Here is a 25,271-nt window from a genome sequence, read left to right on the forward strand (position 1 = left end):
AAAAGTAAATGCAATTTAAACCCCAATATTAAAATAACCACAAAGTGTGCATAACAAGAAAACAATTTGGGGTGTAGTTTCATGATTTTAACCAAAATTCGAAGATGATTTTGCCAAAAATAAAGATTTTTCAGTAGTGAATATTCAAACCAATTTCGAAAATCTCGCGATTAAATTTAGAAAATATACCCAAAATAAAAACATTTGTGCCCCATTATAGTGAAATAAGACTCCAAAGTAAAATGAAAATGTGCCCGGTATTATTTACCCCCAATTTAATTGGAAAAGTTTAGACTTACTGGAGGAAAACCAAAACTGGTTGCAATCAGTTTGGGGTTTGCGCATGCATGAAAAATGGTCCCAAAAAGACGAAAATGGACTCAAAAGTTTTGTTGATGTTCTTCAAATAACTATTTGGGGCTATATCAAGATTAGTCCGATCTTCCTCTCAATCTCTCTATTTTTAGGATTGTAACGTGATCTCAACAGATAGAATGATGGACATGGCTAGATCGTATTAGATTTTTATGACAAACAAGAATAAACATATATACTTTATAGGGTCGGAAATGGATATTTCGATGTATTGCAAAAATCCCCATCCTTCGGTGGTGGACATAAAAATAAAAAAAAAAATTAAAAGAAAGCCATACATTCAAAATTGCCACATCTTCGCTCCTCAGTTTATGGATTTTCTCGGAACATCGATTGTATTAAATTGAAAAGCATTATTAATTGATATCATCAATATATTTACCTGGCCTTTCACAGAGGATAATTGTACGCAGTGTCCATCATTTATGAGTCAGCGTGTAAATCATTCACTTAAGCACACGATAGCCTGCGTGACATTTACACGCAGGGGGCAACTTAAGTGACGGACAATTTATGCTACCATCAATTATTACAATTGCCTGGCGGAATGTCCTCGGCTTTCATTGGCATCGCCATTACGCCATTGGGATAGTGAAAATAAAATGCCATTAAGTGACAGAGTCAGTAACAGCAGCAGCAACATCATTGGCAATGGAGCAGTGACAGCACCAACACCGTCGCAGTCGCCGTCAGTGATGACATTAACATTTTAATGAACACTAAAGATGTTAAATTAATTTAAATTAATGTAGTTAGCGAAACTTTTGTACGACTCCTCAACTCCTCCAAAGTTATTGAGTTCGGCGATAACCGAGATTAATAGGATTCGTAAAATATGGCAGCAATCTCCTGCGCCCCCCGGCTTGGTCAATTCGTGATCCAGCATTCGCTCATTTATTCGGATTGTATGTAACCAGTAGAGCAGCAGGAAGTGAGTGTGGAAATGGGGGGACGGGGTATAAAACCCACTCAAATGAAGTCCATGGAACTCTTAATGCTGCCAAAAGCGTGGACAAGGATACAAATAAACGGGGACCACAAGGACTGACCACAACGCTCTGCCTGACCGCTACAATAAATGAATGGACTCTCACGGCACATGCATTAGTAATGATTTGCTGTATTTAATTTAAATAAGTTAACACTCTCAGATAGCCACGTTTCAACGTTGCTTCATTAAGCGGGTACTTAACGGCAAAAATGTCCCGAGGAATGCCGAGGATGGGGGTCCTCCAAGAGGCACATGCCAACATGCCATTAAAATTATGGAAAAGTGGGCATCCATTGTCTCATTATGCTAAATATGGGCACATCCGCAATGATTGCGAGTGAGTGTGCGAGTGTGTGTGTGTGTGTGTGTGTGTGTGTGTAAGGGCCAGGCCATAGCAATGCACGGATAGATGGCACACGGAGGCCAAGCGTACGTTGAAATTTTAATGTGTTTACATTTAAAATTCCTCGCTTTGTTTACGTTTATTTATTATTTGGTCAGTGATTATGTGAATTTTCGCACTTGTCATCGTCAGTTTCATAATGACGAAAAAGGACGTGCCGCACTGAACGAAGTCAATCGTGAAATTGGGTCCATAAGTTCATTAATATGCAGATACCAATTAATCAGCTTAGCGGAAATGTTTAACTTGAGCACCATTACACCGATCCCGATGAACTTAACCATGTCAGGAAATCTCTGTTGAAGTCATTAAAAAAGTGCGTTGACCGCATAACAGATGTTTCAATAAATTTTTAAGCTCATGCCACGGTATCATTTGCACATTCCTCTCACATAGACGAGCCCAACCTGAGAAAAAACAAGTAAGGACGTAGGACAAGAAGAAAGTCGGGCGAAGCTGCTCCCTTTGATACCCCACACCACATTGAATATGCAGGCTAAGTCGTCAAATTTAAAATTAGCTTAAACTTGATAAGTAAATCGTTGTGCAAATTCTTGAGAAGATTGATGGGTTCGCAATGGCCTTAAAAGTTAAAATCGGGACATGCATATGTATGAGAGCTATACCTAAAACTGAACAAATTTCTATGAAATTCAACAACGATCAGAAGAGTTACAACAGAAACCTTCATGCCAAATTTTGATCGGTAAACAAGAAGATCGGTTAACAAATTACTAAATTATTGAGTATTATTCAATATGGGACGAAAATATATATGGGAGCTATATCTAAATCTGAACCGATTTCTATTAAATTCAACAGCAATACTGGGTGTCATAAGGGAATATTTTGTGCCAATTTTTGTACGAATCGGTTTAGAAATGACGATATAATTGCGATTTCATTCCAAGTCGGATGAACGTATATATGGGAGCTATTTAGACATAGCGAGGCGAAATCAACTGAAACTGGAAAAAATCGGTTCAGATTTGGATGCAAATGTAAAAAATTGCATTTTGCCCATGAACATTCCACTAGGGAACAGGGCAAACTTCTCACATATCAATGAGTGCAGTCCGGTTCAAGTTTTAAGCTCAATGAAAAGGGGCCACCGTTTTACAGCCGAGTCCAAACAGCGTGCCTCTTTGGACAGAAGTTTTACATGGCATAGTACCTCACAAATGTTGCCAGCATTAGGAGGGGAAAACCACAGCTGAAAAATTTTTTTGATGGTCTCGCCAGGATTCGAACCCAGGCGTTCAGTGTCATAGGCGGACATGCTAACCTCTGCACTACGGTAACCTCCATCATGGCTGTTGGAATTCATAAAACACTATCACATGCAAAATTTCAGCCACATCAGCTTCTTTGCTTCCTCTTGAGGCTCAAGAAGTCATTTCGAACAATGGATTTATATAGGAGCTACCTCCAGTTGAAAACCACAGAGTTTTGCATGTCCACCTGGGTTGAAACCCCGGCATGGTTTTCCCCTTACACTGTAAAAAAATATGGCCTAAAATTTAAGATTTTTCCTAACGTAGGATTTTAGCAATGAAAACGATCTAAAGAACCAAAACTTTAAAATAAAGATGCTATCTTTAAATTAAATTTTTATACCCACCACCATAGTATGGGGGTATACTAATCTAGTCATTCTGTTTGTAACATCTCGAAATATTCGTCTAAGACCCCATAAAGTATGTATATTCTTGATCGTCTCGACGTTCTGAGTCGATCTAGCCATGTCCGTCCATTCGTCTGTCCGTCTAGAGCCAGTCGCTTGAAATTTCGCACAGATACTAACTATTGATTTAGGTCATTGGGGATTACAAATGGGCTATATCGGTTCAGATTTAGATATAGATCCCATATAAACCAACCATCCGATTAGACTTCTTGAGCCCCTGGTTGCCACCAATTTTGTCCGATAATAATAATAACTGTGATAAGTTTGGTTCAAATCGGTCCATAACCTGATATAGCTCCCATATAAACCGATCTCCCGTTTTTACTTCTTGAGCCCTTACAAGCAGCAATTTTTGCCCGATTTGGCTGAAATTTCGCACCTAGTGTTCTGTTGTGACTTTCAACAACCGCACCAAGTACGGTCTAAATCGGTCCATAACCTGATATAGCTACCATACAGACCGATCTCCTGATTTGACATCGTGAGCCCTTACAAGCCGCAACTTTTGTTCGATTTGGCTGAAAATGAGCATGTAGTGATTTGTTACGACTTCAAACAACTGTGGCAAATACGGTCCAAATCAAGGTAAATTTCCTAACTTGCAACGATATTTTGACCTTCATTTTAAATATTTGGCTTTAGACGCAAAGTTAAGGATTTATTAACCTACCATTTAAAATAAAAAATCCTTAATATGAAGGAAAATATTTTTCACCAAAGGGAATGTTTCCTTAAAAATATGCAAAATGAATCACCTTTCAATTATGTTTGCTTTACTTTGGCTCGAATTTTTAAAATTAGAACAAAAATTTGTTCAGTGTACTAATGCTAGAGGTTTTTGTGTAAAAACCTGTAAAAACTTCTCTACAAAGTAGTGTCGTTAAGCGGCACGCCATTCGAACTCGGCATTAAAAAGGAAGGCCCTTATCACTGAGCATAAACTTTAATTGCTTTAGACTCATTGATATGAGAGAAATATCCCCTGTTCCTTTCCATGGGAAATTTTACATTTACTTAGCGTGGATCTTGGAAGTCGAAGCAAAACTCTACATTCAATATTTCAGCCAAATCAAGAAGCCAGTTCGAGAGTCCATATGCGAGCTATATCAGCACCGATTTGGACCATACATGTGGAAGTCATTACAAAACTTTACTTACAAAATTTTAGTCAAGCTGAGAGGCAATCAAAGTCAATGGAAGTTAAATTTGAAGATCGGTTTATATGATAGCCATATCAGGCTATGGACGACTTATCGAAAGTCAAAACAAAACTCCATCTGCAAACTTTCAGACAAATCGGATAAGATATGTGCCCTCTAGAGGATCAAGATACCGGTTTATATGGAAGCTATATCAAAACATGGACCGATTTGGGCAATTTATAATCCTAACCGACCTACACTATTAAGACATTTTAATGCAATATTTCAAACTCATAGCATTAGACCTTCGAAATCTAAAGTGCTTTCAACAGACAGACGGACGAATGTACTGACGGAACGACGTGGCTAAATAGACCTAGAATGTCAAGACGAAATATTGATCTGAGAGCCAACAGAGTACATAAATTCGTACTCTGTTGGGGTACTTATTATGTGTTGAAGGGTATCAAATCTCTAACATACTACGCATCAAGGAATTTATTTCAACCGTACTCCGAATTTAAAACTAATTGCATCCTGCATAATTCCCATCGATACGACACTCCATTTGCACAAATTCAACAGCCATTATTGCTGTTTAAATATCTGCCTTCAATTTGGAATTGCATGGCCACGTGCCCCGCGCCATTCAATTATAAATTAGCTGGCATTCTAAAATGACACCCATGCGAAAAAATAGAATTTTTTCGCTCTCTAAAAGCAATTAATGTTCAAGCCAAATCCAAACAACCATATTGGCCACACACATCAGAAAATAAATGCCAATACAACATCGACTGTTATGTGAATGCAGTCAACCGACTGAAACACATATGAATAGGGGAACGTGTATAAAATCCTAAATAAATCTTAGAGAATTTTAAATGCCAAAATTTAAACTTGTTTAAATAAGTTCCAAATAATTTTATATATTGCGTAAACCTAAGAATGTTAACATAACTACTAGTCTCCAATGATAATTTAGATAAAGACAAAAATGTATACATGGTGGCACTAGTAAGTTAAGATCAACCCTCCATATGTGAATCTTCCTTTTCATTAATTTTGTTTAATTTTTTTTTTATATTTCCGAGAGATTCTGCCTGAGATTGATGCATATGGCTTATCAGCGTGTCGCCTCCGGTCTTAAACAGTTCAGCGGGTAAACCGTCGGCTCCAGCTGCCTTGTTGTTCTTTAGTCGGGTCACTGCTACTTGGACCTCATTCTGACTAGGAGGTAAACATTCTATACCATCATCAGGGATTGATTCTGCGGTATCCTCTTCGCTACCAACGTCGAACATTAGCAGTTGGGTAAAATGTTATTTCCATATCCTCAGCATGTTGTCTATGCCAGTTACCAGATTTTCTTCTTTGTCTCTGCAGGAGGATGTGCTGGCAGGAGGATGTGCCAGGAGGATGTGCCATCGGTTTGATGTTTAATTCTTTGGTAGAATTTCCGGACCTCATTCTGACTCCTGTACATCTCAATTCGCTCATACTCACGTCTTTCCATTTCCTTTTTCTTTCTTCTCTCCTTTTCTCCCGATACCTCTTCTTCATCTGGCGCGTTGCTACAGACCAGAGATGGTCCGTAAGACGATTTTTTAGGTTTCCGACTGTCAAAAAGTTGTAAAAGTCGAAAACGTCGTATACTTGTATAAAACGTAGAAAAAGTCGCAAACGTCATAAACCTTAATAACTCAGTGTAAAAGTTTGATTTTTAACAAATATTATTGTCACTTATTTGTTGTATATAGAAATTTCGCAATAAAAGAAATATTAAGTTTTTTTTTTAATTTTTGCATTTACATTTTTCACACAATAAATTAGAAATATAAGCAAATTTCAAGTCAATTTATAAAGTAACGTTTAAGGTTTTTTTTGTGAAGCAAAAAATCAATAAATTATTAGTTTTCATCAATTATATTTAGAAATTGCAATTATTTTGTATCCTTTTGCAAAATTATTTGCTTCTCCCATTTTAATTTGCTTTTTGAAAGCTGTTGTAAACGACATATGTTAAAAATGCATGACATCTGAGGAAGTGTCAAGTGAAATGGTACATGGAGTGTTAATTATGTTATTCAATAACAATACTTAAAAATAACATTACTTATTCAATAAAATACTTAACACGCCATCTTCCATTTCACTTGACATTACCTCACATTAGCATACTTAACACGCCATCTACCATTTCACTTGACACTACCTCAGATGTCATTCATTTTATAACATATGTCGTTGTCAACAGCTGTCAAAAAGCAAATTAAAGCGGGAGAAACAAATAATTTTGCAAAAGGATAAGAAATAATTAATAAATAAAAATGTTGCAACCACCCAATAACTCGCAACAGCCAGAGGGATTTTGCGTGTGCCACAATTCGTGAAGATCGGTTAACAAATGACCACATTATTGCAATATTGGTAAAAATCGTGTAAACCTACGGTAGCTTTTTCTAATCATGAACCGATTTTTTCCAATTTCAATATTGTTCGTCTCCAGGAGGAAAAAATTACTTATGCCAAAATTTTTAGTTAATCAGATCAAAAATTCGACATATTTTCGTTCGAATTTTTTTTCTGTCAGAAACCTAGTTTTTTTGCTAGGTTTGCTATGATCTCGAGCTGGAAGATGTTCGAAAAAGCATGAAAATATTTTTCATAAAACAAACTTCAATTAAAACAAGTAAAAGCGTGCTAAGTTCGGCCGGGCCGAATCTTATATACCCTCCACCATGGATCGCATTCGGCATCTCTTCCTAGGCAAAAAAGGATATAAGAAAAGAGTTGCTCTGCTATTAAAACGATATCAAGATATGGTCCGGTTCGGACCACAATTAAATTATATGTTGGAGACCTGTGTAAAATTTCAGCCAATTCGTATAAGAATTGCGCCCATTGGGGCTCACGAAGTAAAATAGAGAGAACGATTTATATGGGATCTGTATCGGGCTATAGACCGATTCAGACCATAATAAACACGTTTGTTGATGGTCATGATAGGATCCGTCGTACAAAATTTCAGGCATATCGGATAATAATTGCGACCTCTAGGGGTCAAGAAGTCAAGATCCCAGATCGGTTTATATGGCAGCATATCAGGTTATGAACCGATTTCAACCTTATTTGACACAGTTGTTGAAAGTAAAAATAAAATACGTCATGCAAAATTTCAGCCAAATCGGATAGAAATTGCGCCCTCAAGAAGCTCAAGAAGTCAAATCCCCAGATCTGTTTATATGACAGCTATATCAGGTTATGGACCGATTTCAACCATACTTGGCACAGTTGTTGGATATAATAACAAAACAAGTCGTGCAAAATTTCATTTCAATCGGATAAGAATTGCGCACTCTAGAGGCTCAAGAAGTCAAGACCCAAGATCGGTTTATATGGCAGCTATATCAGGTTATGGACCGATTTGAACCATACTTGGCACAGTTGTTGGATATCATAACAAAACACGTCGTGCAAAATTTCTTTCAATCGGAAAAGAATTGCGCACGCTAGAGGCTCAAGAAGTCAAGACCCAAGATCGGTTTATATGGCAGCTATATCAAAACATGGACCGAAATGGCCCATTTACAATACCAACCGACCTACAATAATAAGAAGTATTTGTGCAAAATTTCAAGCGGCTAGCTTTACTCCTTCGGAAGTTAGCGTGCTTTCGACAGACAGACGGACGGACGGACGGACAGACGGACGGACATGGCTAGATCGACATAAAATTTCATGACGATCAAGAATATATATACTTTATGGGGTCTCAGACGAATATTTCGAGTAGTTACAATCAGAATGACGAAATTAGTATACCCCCCATCTTATGGTGGAGGGTATAAAAATAAACGCCAAACTTTGATTTTCTCTGATTCCCGAGAGGTATTTTGGAGTTTAAAGTTGAGGGTGTTAAATGATGTGGGGATCTCGTGATGAATAATGAATGGCAGCTGTAGATTAGAACGCAAAATTCGGAGAAGAGTGGCAGTAGTTCGTAGCAGAAATTTGGTCAGAGCAGCAACAAATAAAGATGAGAAGATAAAAATGCAGTTCTCCAAAAAAAACGGGGAAAAACGATTAGAGCTCGGAGGTGGTGGTGGCTATGCGGCGCGAAAGGTAACTCTTCCACTGCTGGCAGCTCCAACAGAACGCAATCAAAAGTTCGTGGCGGCGAGGACTTAGCGGTAGTGTTAGCAACGCGGAGCAGAGGCAGCTCCAACCGGTCGCAAAGACAAGTTTGAGTCAGTGAAAATACGGCGGTAGTGATAGCTACGCGAGGCAGGAGGATATTCTTTTGCTGTCCGATGGAACCGATTGGATCGATTTGGGCCAAGTTTCAGAAAACTGTTAAGGAGCCCAACACAACTCACTATCCCAAATTTCGGCGAAATCGGGCATTAAATGCGCCTTTTACGGACCCAAAACCATAAATCGGGGGATCGGTCTACATGGCAGCTATATCCAAATATGGACCTATCGGATCCAAATTGAAGAAGAATATCGAAGGACCTTATACATCTCACTGTCCCAAATTTTCGGCAAAATCGGAAAACAAATCCGCCTTTTATGGGCGCAAGACCTAAAATCGAGAGATCGGTCTATATGGCAGCTATATCCAAATCTGGACCGATCTGTGCCATATTGCAGAAATGTGTCGAGGGGCTTAAATTAACTCACTGTCCCAAATTTCGGCGACATCGGACAATAAATGCGCCTTTCATTGGTCTAAAACCTTAAATCGATAGGTCGGTCTATATGGCAGCTATATCCAAATCTGAACCGATCAGGGTCAAATTGAAGAAAAATGTCTAAGGGTAAGGTAAGAAGGTAAGACAACTCACTGTCCCAAATTTCAGCAAAATCGGATAATAAATGTGGCTTTTATGGGCCTAAGACCCTTAATCGGCGGATCGGTCTATATGGGGGCTATATCAAGATATAGTCCGACATAGCCCATCTTCGAATTCAATCTGCTTAGGAACAAAACAAGAATCTGTGCAAAGTTTCAGCTCAATGTCTCTATTTTAAAAGACTTTAGCGTGATTTCAACAGACAGACGGACGGACATCGCTAGATCGTCTTAGATTTTTATGCTGATCAAGAATATATATACTTTATAGGATCGGAAATGGATATTTCGATGTGTTGCAAACGGAATGACAAAATGAATATACCCCCATCCTTCGGTGGTGGGTATAAAAATTACACATGTAGACAAGTCCCTCTTAGAACGTAAGCTGGAAGTCTACTTAATGTTACCACAACAATCATATAAACCAAAAAAACCAAATGAGTCAATACCTCCTTCACATAATTGTTTAATTGGCATATGGTATGTCTAAAACCGATAGGTTTATCTTATCTTGGGAGATTAACAAAAAGTTGGTCCTCTACCTTGGGCTTGCCGTGCGTTGTTAGTACCACGCTTCCCTTAAAATGTCGAATATCTTTTGGATGAGGATAGTAGTATAGAGATCTCTGCAGTGAACTATCAAATAATCATTATAACCAATATCTAGAGCCTATCAATTTTGTCTTTGTTATTAGTCTGATTAGTTGGTTTGCATATTTACACACATTTTTCAATTTGTCTTCCATAGGCGATGGTGTATCTACAAGAGCCAATTTGCCGAACAGAAATTTATTCTCTTCAAATTCTAATGTCAATTTTGTTAATCAAAGTATTCACTTGCACATAATTAAATCAAATTCCTCTTGATTATCAATTAACATTTTATTGCTTAAATGCATGCGAACTATGACCTAATTTCGATTATACCATTTCAACATTTGTGGCAATGTTCATCGATACCTTAAAATATTTACCTCCTTTAATGATCCAGAATACATAAGAGCATCGACCACTTTCAAACAAGGATTCCTGTTAATGCTGTTCTTTAATCCAATCATAATCAACCAAATGTTATACACCTGCATTTATCGATGGCTTGTGTGTTTATAACTTTTCGGAATTATGACAAGATTGTGAAGTATTGAAAATGAAAGAAAGGAATAGTTGTCTATTGAATTTGCAAATTTTTATCAATTTGTGGGAATTGTAATGCACAGTAGGCAGTCCATATACAGTGGTCCAGATATGTCGACATACCATTTACAAAACACGACAGTAACGTCGTTATGTAGATTTTACTCTAAAACAATTAAAAACGTGTTAAGTTCGGCCATGCCGATCTTTGAATACCCACCATAATGGATATATTATTCATCCTATTTTGTTATAACTCCGCTACCATATCCATAGTTATATCTAAATAAGGGGCTTGTCTGGATCAGGTCCCGATAACTATTATATATGAACCAGCGAAATCGGGCAATAAATCCGCTTTTTATGGGATTGCAAATGCAAATTTTGCCCATGAACATTCCACTAAGGAACAGGGGCAAACTTCTCACATATCAATGAGTGTAGTCCGATTCAAGTTTAAGCTCAATGATAAGGGGCCTCCTTTTTATAGCCGAGTCCGAACGGCGAGCCGCAGTGCGACACCTCTTTGTAGAGAAGTTTTACATGGCATAGTACCTCACAAATGTCACCAGCATTAGGAGGGGAAAACCACCGGTGAAAAATTTTTTTCGATGGTCTCGCCAGGATTGGAACCCAGTCGTTCAGCGTCATAGGCGGACATGCTAACCTCTGCGCTACGGTGGCCTTTTGTGGGATTAAGACCTTAAAATGCAACATGGCAGCTATATCTGTACAGCCTGATCTGGATCATATTTGGAACGGATGCGGGGAGGATTAAAACAACTCACTATTTAAAATTTCAGCAAAATCGAACAATGAATAAAGCTTTTGTGAGTTTTAGACCCTAAATCGGCAGATCGGTCGACATGGTAGCTATATCTAAATATAGTCCGATCTGAACCACGTTTGAATCGAATGTGGGGAGACTTGAAATAACTCACTGTTTTAAATACCAGCGAAATTGGGTAATAAATACAGGTTTTATGAGCAGATCGGTCTATATGGCAGCTATATCCAAATATGGTCCGATTTAGTCCGTTCAAGAACTTAACCTGCGTGCAGCAGAAAGACGTATCTGTGCCAAATTTTACCTCAATTTAAGAAGTCTAAAGAGTGATTACAACAGCTGGACGGACAGACGAACGGACATCGTTACATCGCCTTAGAATTTTACGACGATCGGAATTTTTATTTGCAAAGCAATGGGCAGCGTGAAGAACTGAGAAGCTGCATTATTCATTCATCATTCTAATAATAAATTCTCCGGCATAATTCCACATAATTTTGCCATTAAAAAGTTTTTTTCCGACCAAAAATATTAAAAAATAAAAACAAGTAAAAGCGTGCAAAGTTCGGCCGGGACGAATCTTGGGAACCCACTATCATGGATTCTGCTAAAAATGTATACAAAATAAATTTAGTTGAAAGGCTAATTATAGTCTACATACCAAGGCGTATTTAATAAGGTGGCCGCATCAGCGAATTGCTACAACAAAGCATCTTTTTTGGGAACTTGATATGTCAAAATTTGTAAACAGGGCGAAGAAAATTCGATTCGCCCTGACATTTAAAATTTTCGGCAAATTGGTTTCGACCGATCAGAGCAAGAAGAAAGAAGCTGATTGATTTTTGACTGTCAAGAAAACACATATTTAAAAATGTTCAAAATATCAATTAGCTCCAGAGGCGTAACCCTCAAAACTGGCTGGAACATTGAGGTCCGGTCTGTGTGGTGTTCATTGCTGTCACGATAAGCTGAGCTGCGAGCTACCGGGCGCGTCCACTGGTTGCGGATTGCGGAATGCTCCACACAGAGTAGCTGCAACGGCAGTCGTGGAAAATCAAATGGTAACGAGCGGAAAGTCTCAGTGAGAGGCTGGGTGGCGCCGGCTCTTGCATAAATACTGAATGCCTATGATGCTCGATGTGACAAGGCGGGTTATTGGCGCCTGCAAATATCCAATGGCCACCCAGTTCGCGCAGCGGAACGAGCTTGCTCATCTACAGGAGCCTGACGAGGGTCCCCACCTCCATATGAAAATGTGACTACAACAACAACTCACAAAACCACCAAGATGGCAGGTTTAAATATTTTTATAAGGTTATTTTAGCCGTAGGTAGCTACCAAGCTCTTGGATATCTGTCGGATTTTCATGTCAGTTAAAGTTTGTTGGGTACGAGGATGACGTTGTCATCATGGTGTGTGGCCATTTAGTTGTGATGGAGCGCTCTCACTACTGAATATCCTGAAAAGCTATTGCAATGTTAAGACTTTGACTTAGCGCTGGTCACATGACGGACTTGGGCTTAATGTGTGGGGATGAGTAGGAGGAGTCATAGACGGTTGAGCACCTATTATGAGACAGGATTATGGCTACATAAAAGCAATTTTCCTGTTTAAATTATCATGATGCAAAAGTCCTTTCGCCTTTCTTGACTACTGTAACTTTAAATTGCATAATGGAGGGAGCTTCTCCAGACCTCCTGGCCGTTTTGTAATGCATGTTGGCTCGTAATCTTCTTAATATTAATGTCTGGCATTGTACTTCTGCGTTTTTTGAATCTTTCGGGGGCGACACAATAGACCTAAGTTCCCTGAGTGAAACTGATAGTGAAAAAGGTTGCTAGACGCGTGCCATTATATACCCTAAGTTTAAAAACCATAACAGCAGCAAACACAATTTATAAGTGATTTATTTTGAAGTTCATTTTTTGGTACGGCGAATTCGAAAATGAGTTGACATATCTGCTGGGTTAATGCGGCCACCTGATAAATACGCCTAGATACATAACAAACTTCTGTCAAACCAGAAAAAATTAAAGCTTTAGGAACTGAACATGGAGAGACCGGTTTACATGTGTGCTACATCAGGTTCTTGACCGATTTGGACCGTAATTTGCACAGTTGTTGGAAGTCATAACAGAACACTATGTGCAAAATTTCAACCAAATCGGACAAAAATTTCGGCTTCCAGGGGATCAAAATTTAACCTGGAGGTCGGTTTATATGGGAGCTATATCATATTATAGACCGATTTGAATCGTACTTGGTACAGTAGTTGGAAGTCATAACAGAGCACTACATGCAAAATTTCAGCCAAATCGGATAAAAATTGCGGCTCCCAGGGTCTTAAGAAGTCAAATCCAGAGATCGGTTTATTTATATTTCTAAATCTGAACCGATATTGCCCATTTGCAATCCCCAATGACTTACATAAATATTAAGTATCTGGCACCCATATAAAAATATGGACCGATTTGACCCATTTACAATCCAAACTGACCTACACTAAAATAAGGTATTTATGAAAAATTTCAAGCGTATAGCTTTACTCTTTCAAAAGTTACCATGCTTTCGACACACAGACAGACGGATCTTCTCAGACCAATATTTCGTTGTGTTACAAACGGAATAACGAAATTAGTACACCCTCATCCTATGGTGTAAGATATAAAAATCACAATCGTATGGACCTACTTCGACAATATTTGGTACAGATATGCTAACTCATAGCGTGTGACATTTCAGCTAAATGTAGTTCAAATTATGCATTATTATATGACAACAATGGACGTCGAAACATTGCAAAAGCAACAGATGATAACGGCATACTCCGCTCGATTGACCCAATTGCTTGATGAAAGCACTCTTTGTCCGGATGATATAGCGGCGCAATGGTTAACCATTGGTAATTTGGATGCCGAACGCCTCCCCCAAGAAACCCATGGTACAGCCAGCAGTGTCAAAATAAGCAACCAGGCGAAGGAGAGGTATTGGTAGAACAGGACGTCTATTCCGTAGTAGGAAGAAATGTATGAGCGAATCGAGATGTCAGAATAAAGTCCGCATCATTACATCAAAGCATAAAACACCAAACTGATGGCTTTGCACAAGCATAGGCATAGACTCCAGCAGAGACCGAAAAAAAATATCTGGTATCGGATATAGGTAGTGTGTCAAGAATATGGAAAGAATATTTTGGCCAGCTGCTAGTATCTGATAATGGTGGCGTTGAGGATTCCACAGAACCAGTCCCTAAAGATGTATAGATTGTGTACCACTGGTCAGAACAAGATCCACGCAACCCCAATCCGGCTAAAAAAACAAAAAGGCAACAAGAGCCGATGGGTTTCAAGCTGAATTATTTAAGATTGGAGTTAGCACGCAGTTAAGGCGCACGCATTAGTACGTCTGTGCGACCACGCATACCCGACGATTGGAACCTTAACATACTATGTACCGTACACAAGAAAGGAGACAAGCCAGTAAGCGCTGACTACAGAGAATTAAGTCTCATTCCTATCGCATAAAGCGCACTATGTAAAAAATTAATACACCAAATACCAGATATTCACACTCCTCCAAGTACTTGAAAAGATCCGAGAATGTTGATGCCGTCTCTATAAATCTACTTTCGTCATCCCTAAACGTTCGAAGGTACTTCAAGCCATCTCGAGTTTGGTGCCCCTGCTTCAGTCCCCTTATCGAATTTGGTGTCCCTGCAATATAAATATGACTCTGCAAGATGACGCTTGCAATACATGTTCATGGGTAAGAATAGAAAAACTTGTCAAAAGGCATTAAGCTCGGCCGGGCCGAACTTTGGATATCCACCACCTCGGGTATATATGTAAACCCCATTTCGTCACAATCTGGTGAAAATTGGATAACTTAAGCACGCAAATTCGGCACGGACAGTGAGTGGTCTAATATATATTTTACTATTCAATTTTGTAGAACAAAATATTGGTCTTTTTGGCAGATATATCCAATTATAAACCAATCTGAACCTTATTAAGGTCGGATATCGTAAGGCTCAGAAAAACTCACTGTATCAAATTTCAGCGAAATCGGGTAATAAATAAAGCTTTTATAAGCTTCAGTCCCCTTATAGGCAGATCGGTCTATATGGCTGCTATATCTACATATAGTCCCATCAGAACCATATTAGGGTCGGATGTTGGGAGGTCTTAACCTCCTCACTCCTAACCTCTTAGGTCAGATGTCGGGAGGCTTAAGCCCCAATGTTAGCCCACTGTTATAAATTTCAGCGAAATCGGGTAATAAATAAAGCTTTTATGGTTTTCAAACCCTTTATCGGGAGATCGGTCTATATGGTAGCTATGTCTAAATATAGTCCGATCTAAACCATATTTGGGTCAGTTGTCGGGAGGTCTTAACCTACTCACTGTTTCAAATCGGATGAAAAACATCTCGTAACTGGGTAAAGCCACCTCACAATAAACTCCGGTCTACTCCGGCGACAAAACCCTTAAATAATGCATAAACTTTCGATGCCCAGTATATGAAGGCATAGAGTACATCATGTCAACAATTCCACAAAGGTTCTTGTTTTGCGTTTCGTTAAGAACAACAAAATATGCCACAATGCAGAAACAAAAAACTGGGAAACGGAGCACATATGCCAAAAAACTTATCTCAAACTTGAATACCTGTTTGTTCCTATGATTATTTCACAATTGCCTCGAATGCTCGTATGTAGCTATTTATCGTCAGTTGAGAATTAAACTCTTCCTTGCGATATTGTTATTCATTGCAGTTTAATGGTATCTTCAAAATATGTTTAAATAACAAAACTTTTAAACTAACAACAACATTTATGCTCTTCTCGTCCTTCACGCTGGACGAGTATGTAGCGGAGTTGCAGTGAAATTCCTATGTGGCCGCCATAGCCATTAAGAACGTACGTTAAGAACAAAGGAATTCCTGTTAGCAAGACAAATTACCTCTCAAACGAAACATTAGCCAGCTACTTCTTCGTATGAGCTCCTAGAACCGGAATGAATGTCAGTTAAATGGGCCAAATAAAGTGCAACGCTAGCAGCAGAACTTCGACTGTATCTTGGTCCTTTGCATTAATTTACTATTCGTAAATTACTTTCCAGTTAAATTGATGGCCAAACATTCTACGAGATAATTATTTAAGCTAACAGAGAGAGAGCGAGTAAAATATAAAGTTGGCCAGGCGAAAGCCACGAAGGAGTCGATACCTTTGGCTATGTATAGAACACAAGACTCGCAGCTACTTTAAGTCAATGCGCTAATGGTAAAATGCGACCGACACCAACATTGCGGAGCAAAAGATTTCATGGAAAAACTCAGTTCTCTCGGTCACATTCAGTGAAGACGTGATGAGGTGCTCAGTCACGAACTGGCAACGATAGCAAAATATGACTTTACACGATTCCAATAAGTCCGTCGAGACTCCCATGCACCCACTCACAGCCACACACTATGATATTGGGCTTTTTGGCCATTGCATCCTTTAGCCATGGCATTGCGTAAGGCATGCATCCAAAAGTGGCTTAAGTAGTCATTAGTGGTGTTGCAGCGTTTGCATAAGATCCATTTTTTCTCAACTCTCTGTCCAACGCTCATATATCTTTGGCCAATGACAATTGCCCTACAAGACTTGCAATTGGTGGTAGTTGGCTATCTTTTAACATATTTTCGTATCGTTCCTTAAATGCCCCGTCCTTTTGTTTAAAAGCTGAAAAGCCCTATTGGCAATTATGAAGCTTTCGTAAGCGGTTGCTTACTCGCATGCTTGCATCATCATGGGGTTTTCTTAACTTTGTTCAAAGAAACAATTAATTCAAAAGTTATCTCTATGGTGAACTAATTGAGTGCAAATACAAATTTGCCCATGGATACTCCATTCAGGAACAGGGGCAATGTTCTCACATATCAATGCGTGCTTTCCGATTCAAATTTAAGCTCAATCATAAGGGGCCTCCTTTTTTTAATGCCAAAGTACCTCGCAAATGTCACCAGCATTAAGAGGGGATAGTCAATACTGAAAATTGCAGCATCATAGGCGGATATGCTAACCTCTGTGCAGCATGCAGACTTAAACAAATCTTATCTCAGCAAGGGGCAAACGTAATGAAACACCAACAGGACGAAGTTCGAAGACTGTCATACCTTTTTGGCCAGAGAGAAACCGGCTTCCAGAAAATTGATTCCAAAACAATAGCCAACTTGACTTTAGATTGCTTTGATTTTGTAGATATTTCCATCACAAATTGGCGAGATATTTCCAAATCTGGCAACCGCATTATTCCTACAGCTTTTACTTTTGAGATATCGCTTGGAACCATAATTAAGTATTTTTAAGAAAGGCTAAGATATTAATCCACCACATGCCACTATGGACAAACACTTAAGTCAGTAATCGCCTTGTTGTGCGCTCTAAATACTTAAAAGTAACCTCGAAAAAGTCATGGATTCTGTGTCATTCACAAAATCTCTAATTGTTTTCGATACTACGCCCCTAAGAAGGTTCATGTCTGGTATTGTATCCCCACCTAAGTGCCGGTATCTGTTAGCCGCGAAAACAGGGCAATGATATAGCAAATGCTTTCAATGTCTCATCACCTTCCCCACATGTCCTACATATGGTATCACTTAGCGCACCGATTGTGCATAAGTACGATCGGAGTCCTATTTGTCCTGTTATGATACCGAAAGCTATACTGACTTGCATCAGTATAGTCTCGTATTCTCACGATCTGGATATCCCCATAGATTTTTCGGTCGGTAGGACAGTGAAACGGTCGGTAGGACGGTGAAACGGTAGGTAGGATGGTGAAACGGTCGGTAGGACGACCGTTGGGTCGACGCAGTCCGTCGCCCGGTACGGGCTGCAAGTTTAACTTCGGATTAACCAAGTTTATTGACGGCAGTACTCTGGCCTTCACTGTCAAATCATCTGCTTAATTATTCCCCTTTAGCCCTTGTCGGGCTATAGCAGTATAGCCCCACACCCTTAAAGATGTTCACACTCGAAGTCCTCTAGCATTCCGTGATTGCCCGTATCTTCGCCTGCCGTATTATGTTCAGGTAGTCGAAAATAAATTTCAGTCCCTGGTTTTACAATGTAGACCACCAGGCCCACTCTGTCCTCTATCTTTGATCCATCTGTGTAGGATGGATCAGTACTATTTTCACCATCATCATCATTTCATCCATACTCATCGGCAGAACATTAAAGTAGAATAGCGTCTTGAGGAAATTCGTGATAAGTCTATAGGAAAAGAAATATTTGAAGTTTATACCAACCATGGTTTGACAATTTGATTAGCAAGTAATTATTTGTGAAGTATTTTGGTATGGAACACGAATGACCACGGTGGCGTATGGCATATATAAGCATTATTGCCGAATAGTAATAATAAGAGTACGCACCCATGACCAATAAATGCGATACAATACTTTAATAATCATAGGGTCTCGTGCAGGACGTAACCAGGGAAGCACTCGGGTCAGGTGAACAGAGAAGGATAAAATTAAAAACTTTGCAAAAAATGATCGATGTCTTGACAAATATTCGATAAGTTGCACCAAATATGAAATGTTGAAATCGAACAAGGAGTGGAACAAAAAGTACTTTAGTGCTGTAATTGGCACCATTTATAGATTGAGCTACAGATGTGAAATTTGGAATATAGGCACATCTTGTACTTTATTTGCAGACTGAGCTACATCTGTGACATTAGAAATACAAGTACATCTTGGCAGTATGTAACGGATGACAAAAAGCTCATTTTGTGCTTAATGAGTTTGTCAATAAGAAAAATATGCCTACGAATATATGTAGATGAAAATCCACGTGTGCTGAACTAATCAACACTTCATCCGCAAAAATAAGTGTTTGGTATTTCTTCGCGATGATGCTAATCGTCACGATACCGGGAGTGGACAACACTACCGGCCTGAATTGGAAGATGTGGACCTGGATGGCATGTGATTTCAACAGGACGGTACCACCAGCCGCACAACACAGCCCAGCCGATTGCCCGCCTCGTTCATCCAATCTAACGCCTTTAGGCTATTTCCTTTGGAGCTATATGGAAGAGCTCAAAGCCAACATTGAAAATTAATCCAACGTATTGACAGACGCAAATGTGTTTGCGGTGGAGATATAAACGAAGTCGAGCTCCATTCATATATGTTTTCACAATAGAGATATTAATACATCTAAAATAGATTGTGTTTTAATTAAAAAAAAAAAACAAGTAAAAAGCGTTAAGTTCGGCCAGGCCCAACTTTGGTTACCCATCCGTGTTGTGGATGGTTCAGAGCGGTCTATATTTGGATATGGCTACCAAAAAAAAAAACAATATTTTGTTCTGCAAAATTGAACAATAACTTGTACTTATTGGACCTCTCCATATCCGTGTCGAATTTGATCCAAATCGGACCATATTTCGATAAATCTGCTATGGGGGCATAAATTATGCATTTTTCTCCTGATTATGACGAAAGATGGTTTACATATATACCCGAATATGTAAACCATCTTTCGTCATAATCAGGAGAAAAATGCATAATTTATGCCCCCATAGCAGATTTATCGAAATATGGTCCGATTTGGATCAAATTCGACACGGATATGGAGAGGTCCAATAAGTACAAGTTATTGTTCAATTTTGCAGAACAAAATATTGTTTTTTTTTTTGTAGCCATATCCAAATATAGACCGCTCTGAACCATCTACAACACGGATGTCAAAAACCCTAACATAAGTCACTATTTCAAATTTCAGCGAAATCGGATTATAAATGTGATTATACATCCCAATATGAACTAATCTGGGCCAAATTAAAGAGGGCCGTCGAAGGGCACACAACTCACTGTCCCAAATTTCGGCGAAATCGGACAATAAATGCGCCTTTTATGGGTCGAAAATCTTAAATCGAGAGATCAATCCATATGACAGCTGTATCCAAATCTCGACCGATCTTGGCCAGATTGCAGAAAGCTGTTGAAGAGACTAACGCAACTGACTGTCCCAAATCTCGGGGAAATCAGACAACAAATGCGCTTTTTATGTTCCCAAACCCCTAAATCGAGAGATCGGTCTATATATATGGCAGCTACAACCAAATCTGGAAGGATATCGAGCAAAATCGGATAATAAGACCCTAAATCGGCGAATCGGTGTATATGGGGACTATATCAAGATATAGACCGATATAGCCCATCTTCGAATTTAACCTGCTTATGGGCAAAAAAGAATCTGTGCAAAGTTTCAGCTCAATATCTCGATTTTTAAAGACTGACAGACAGACGGACATGGCTAGATCGTCTAAGATTTTTACGGTGATCAAGAATATATATACTTTATAGGGTCGGAAATGGATATTTCGATGTGTTGCAATGACCAAAAGACAAAATAAATAATATTTTTTTAAAATTTCAAAAAATCAACCGCAACCCAAACACAAAAATACAGTGCATAACCTGATATAGCTGTCATATAAACCGATCTTGGGTCTTGACTTCTTGAGCCTCTAGAGGGAGCAATTCTTATCCGATTTGAATGAATTTTTGCATGACGTATTTTATTCTTACTTTCAACAACTGTGTTAAATAAGGATGAAATCGGTTCATAACCTGATATAGCTGTCATATAAACCGATCTGGAAATTGACTTCTTGAGCCTCTAGAGGTCGCAATTATTATCCGATTAGCCTGAAATTTTGTACGACGGATCCTCTCATGACCATAGCCTGATATAGCTCCCATATAAGTCAATCTCTCTATTTTACTTCTGAGCCCCCAAAGGGCGCAATTCTTATTCGAATTGGTTGACATTTTACAACATATAATTTAATTATGGTCCAAACCGGACCTTATCTTGATGTCGCTCTAATAGCAGAGCAAATCTTTTCTTATATCCTTTTTTGCCTAAGAAGACATGCGATCCATGGTGGAGGCTATATAAGATTCGGCCCGGCCGAACTTAGCACTCTTTTACTAGTTTATATTTAAAGAGGATGAACATTTTTTTCTGATGTTCTCGCCACGATTCGAACCCTGACATTGGGCATATATTAATTAAATTCGGCATCTTTGCCTCGAATCTTCAAATAAGGACACTCAGACCTATGGCAAACGGAGATTTAGGAAACCCTAATTCTTTAGTGATGAGTATGAAAGCAATAGTATTGTCAGACTTTGTGTCAAGTACCACAAATTTTCATCTTTCCAACCTAACCTAACCTACGTACTACACATCTCGAATATAAGAAATTTAAATTTTTCTAACATCTGATTGAAACCGAAAAATTTAGAAGCCATAAAATGTCCACAATCAAGCAGATTGAAAAGTCGAATAACAAAGTAACAAATTTTTTTACATTTTGTTTGGTCTTTTTATTTGCGAGAGAATGTAAGCAAGAAACAAAAAAGTGTAAAATTTTTCCCTTGAAATCGCATTGTCGTATGCATTTTTATGTACCATAACATAATTTGGGTACATGTGTAATTTTTATAATTGGCCACCATGACGTATGGTTGACCTAGAAGACATAATTACACATCCGTCATATGTCCGGTGAACACAGAGATTTGTGTTTATGCTCAAACAATAATTGGCCCATTAATGGCTTGCATGTAGTCGTTGCTTGCTCTTTTCTTTCTTTTCGTTTAGTGTGTGAAAATGTTTATTTACAGGCGGTGACGTCATATACATCACAAAAATATTGCCTCAATAGTTGGCTGAAGAAGAACTCCTATACCCAATCAAAAATGCCTAAAACCACTTTGCTTTTTCCCGCATTATGAAAAGTATTAAATTTTAAATTCTGTCCGACAACATCAATCATAAGGCATGAGAAATGGGTTAACTGCCTCGAAGATTTGCAAGACCAGACGAAATTTTATTAAGGCGTACCAATGCCTTCGACGCAAAAGATCAACAACACCGACAATATAACCAACACATATACACACACAGAGCGCTGTACTCAAAAACTAACGCAGCAACGAAAACAAGAGGGAAAACAAGAACACTACCGACGGCAGATAGTGAAAGATGAATGATTAGAAAACAACAAAAGCAACGAGCAAATTATAACACCAACAGCAACAACAACTGGATGGCCTTTAAAATGTCTGACACAGCAAATATAGACGAAAAAAGAAAAACAAAACAAAACACACACAAATTCTTACACACATCCACGTGTACACAACTATTCATATGGAACATGAAAAGAAATTAAAAACAAAGGCGGCAAAAAACTACACAACAACAAAAACTCAGGCGGGCACAAACACACTCACACGTACTCGCTCGTTGGAAGCAACCAACGGCCATAGCGTTAACCCAGACTAATGTAAATTCCTTAACAACTATACGTAGACATTCTTGGTGGTCACACTTGAATGTGCGGTGTCACATTAGGGTGTATTAAACTCACCTCTGTAAAAGTTTACTCACAGAGAAATAAAATTTAACTTTAAATTTACTCTTTTAAATGAAACAAATGTCGAATCAACTTTCGTTCGCGACAATTTTGAGACAAAACAAATTCTCTCTAAAGAAGTTCAGGCCAAGTTGAACGCACTCACTTAATTTTCTAGAGCATGATTTTTTTATAAGTTTAAGGATTTAAGGATTTAATGATTTAAAAAGTAATATGCAAACACTGCTTTGACCTTTATCATATACTTGCTATCCGCTTATGTCGATGACATCTATATTATGTATCGGGTTCCAAAAGCAGTAACTGCAGTCTTTCAAAGGATTAAAGAGAGTCAGTGAAAGTGAGTCTGGCAATAAATAAAGATGGTATCAGCTGTTGGGACGCCCTTTACACATGGGCAAACAATTTCATGGTCAGCAATTTCATCTACTTTAGCAACAACGTTAACGATATGAAAGACACAAGTTTTGAAATAAAACATCTAATAATATTGCTTTACGAAAATTACACAATACATGGTACCCTTGTTGTTCTATGATTCCCAGGCATGGGTACTTGCAAAAGCAGACGGGCAGAATTTGGAGTAGAAGTAAATTTGATGATTTTTCATCAAATTTATGGACTAGTCTGCATATACCACGACTAGCTGTATGACAACGTTACTATAGTTACTTGAACGTATGAAAAAACAACAACAAATACATTGGCTAGCACATGTTGTCAAAATGATTTCTGCTCCAGCTTAGAAGCCTTTTAAAGGCGACCACAACAGAATAAGCTTAACGGAAATGCCAAAACTACGATGGGGGGACCAAGTAGAGAAAGACATGTTGCAACTGCTTTTCAGAGATTGGGGAAGGAACGCAGAAGATCGAGGAGTGTGGAAATCTATTCTGAGTACGACAAGTGCAACAACTGTTCTGTCAAAGGCAATTGAAATAAAGGATAATGGAATAATGGAATACCCCAACATAATACTTAAGAGCTGATCAGCATTCAATATGGAAAGTGGCTCAAGGCAAGCCACTGGGAGGCTCTTTACCGCCACTCCTATGGGTGACCACCATAAATGACCTATTACGAATGCTGACCGAGGAGGGATTTGAACTCGTCTGCTATGTAGATGATGTTTTAATACTTCTTAGGGGTAAGGATCGGAACCAGCTATGCAGAAGGGCCAAAAGCGTCATGGCGATGGCACACGACGGGCTAGACCTAGGGGTCTCAATGTTAACCCAGAGAAGACAGAAATTTGCCTGTTCACGAAGTAGACGTAGTAAGGTGGGCCAATTTGACGCACCACGTTTCTTCAATAAGACGATTTCGACATCTGACAAGGTAAAATACTCAGGTGTGATCTTGGAAAGTAAACTGAATTGGAAGTGTCACACTCAGGAGCGTACTGAGAAGGCTCACAGATGTTGGGAACTATGTAGACGGGCCGTAGGCTCGAAATGGGGCCTGAATCCGAGGATAGTCCACTGGATCTACAAGAGCATAATAAGACCGATACTTACTTGCGCCTCAGTAGTTTGGTGGACTGCGATGGAGAAGAAGTGCAGCGTAAGGATAATACAACAGGTTCAGAGAACATGTTGTCTTAGCATAGGAGAAGCGATGAGGACAATAGCGGATTCAAATTAAAGAAATTTGGGGGTAAAAAAGGAAGCTCACTCCACAATTTGAGCCCAAGTTTCATGGGAGATCTTTCAAATTATTAATCTTTTAATCCTTTGAGGAGAAGTTTGGGCAGATAAAAGAAATTCGTTTCGAGTATTGTAAAAAACGCACAGTGTTGGTGGCTAATTTCTTACTTAAAAATCCAACCTAATTTAAAGTTGATTTTTCATACAGTTGCGGATTCTACATTTAAAAAAAAATAATTTCAATTGTTTCTATTCCCTCACGATTGCTGGAAAATATTTCACAAATGCCGGCCTTGTAGAACTTATTTACAAGAAATCTTCTTACGTGATTTTTGTGGATTGTTAGGGTCAATATATTTCAAAATGCAAATACAATAAAACAAGTTTATTTCATCCTTTTCTCGACGTTTCGATCTTGTGCTGTGGCTGGCTGCTAAAACTATGCTTAAAAAGAAGGTCCTTTTGATTTATGTGAACTTTTAGTATGAGAGAACTTTAGTACCTCTGTACCTTCTCTGAGCATTCATAGAAAAATTTGCATTAACATACCATCCTCCTAAGACTAATGTGTTTTCAATCAAGCAGTTAGATGAAAAGACTAAAGGAGACTTTTGGAACTGGACATAAAAGAACGATTTAATCATGGTGTGATGGCTTGGACTAGACATTCATTGTTCCAGTGCCATTGTGCCAGAAGAAATTGCAAGCACTAACATGTTGTATGTATGCTGTAGGCACTACTATGAAGTGCAATTCCAATTTTTTAGATATTGTGTTATATTGATGCTAATGCGT

This window comes from Stomoxys calcitrans, chromosome 4, assembly GCF_963082655.1.
Source record: "Stomoxys calcitrans chromosome 4, idStoCalc2.1, whole genome shotgun sequence".
In the NCBI taxonomy this organism is placed as follows: domain Eukaryota; kingdom Metazoa; phylum Arthropoda; class Insecta; order Diptera; family Muscidae; genus Stomoxys; species Stomoxys calcitrans.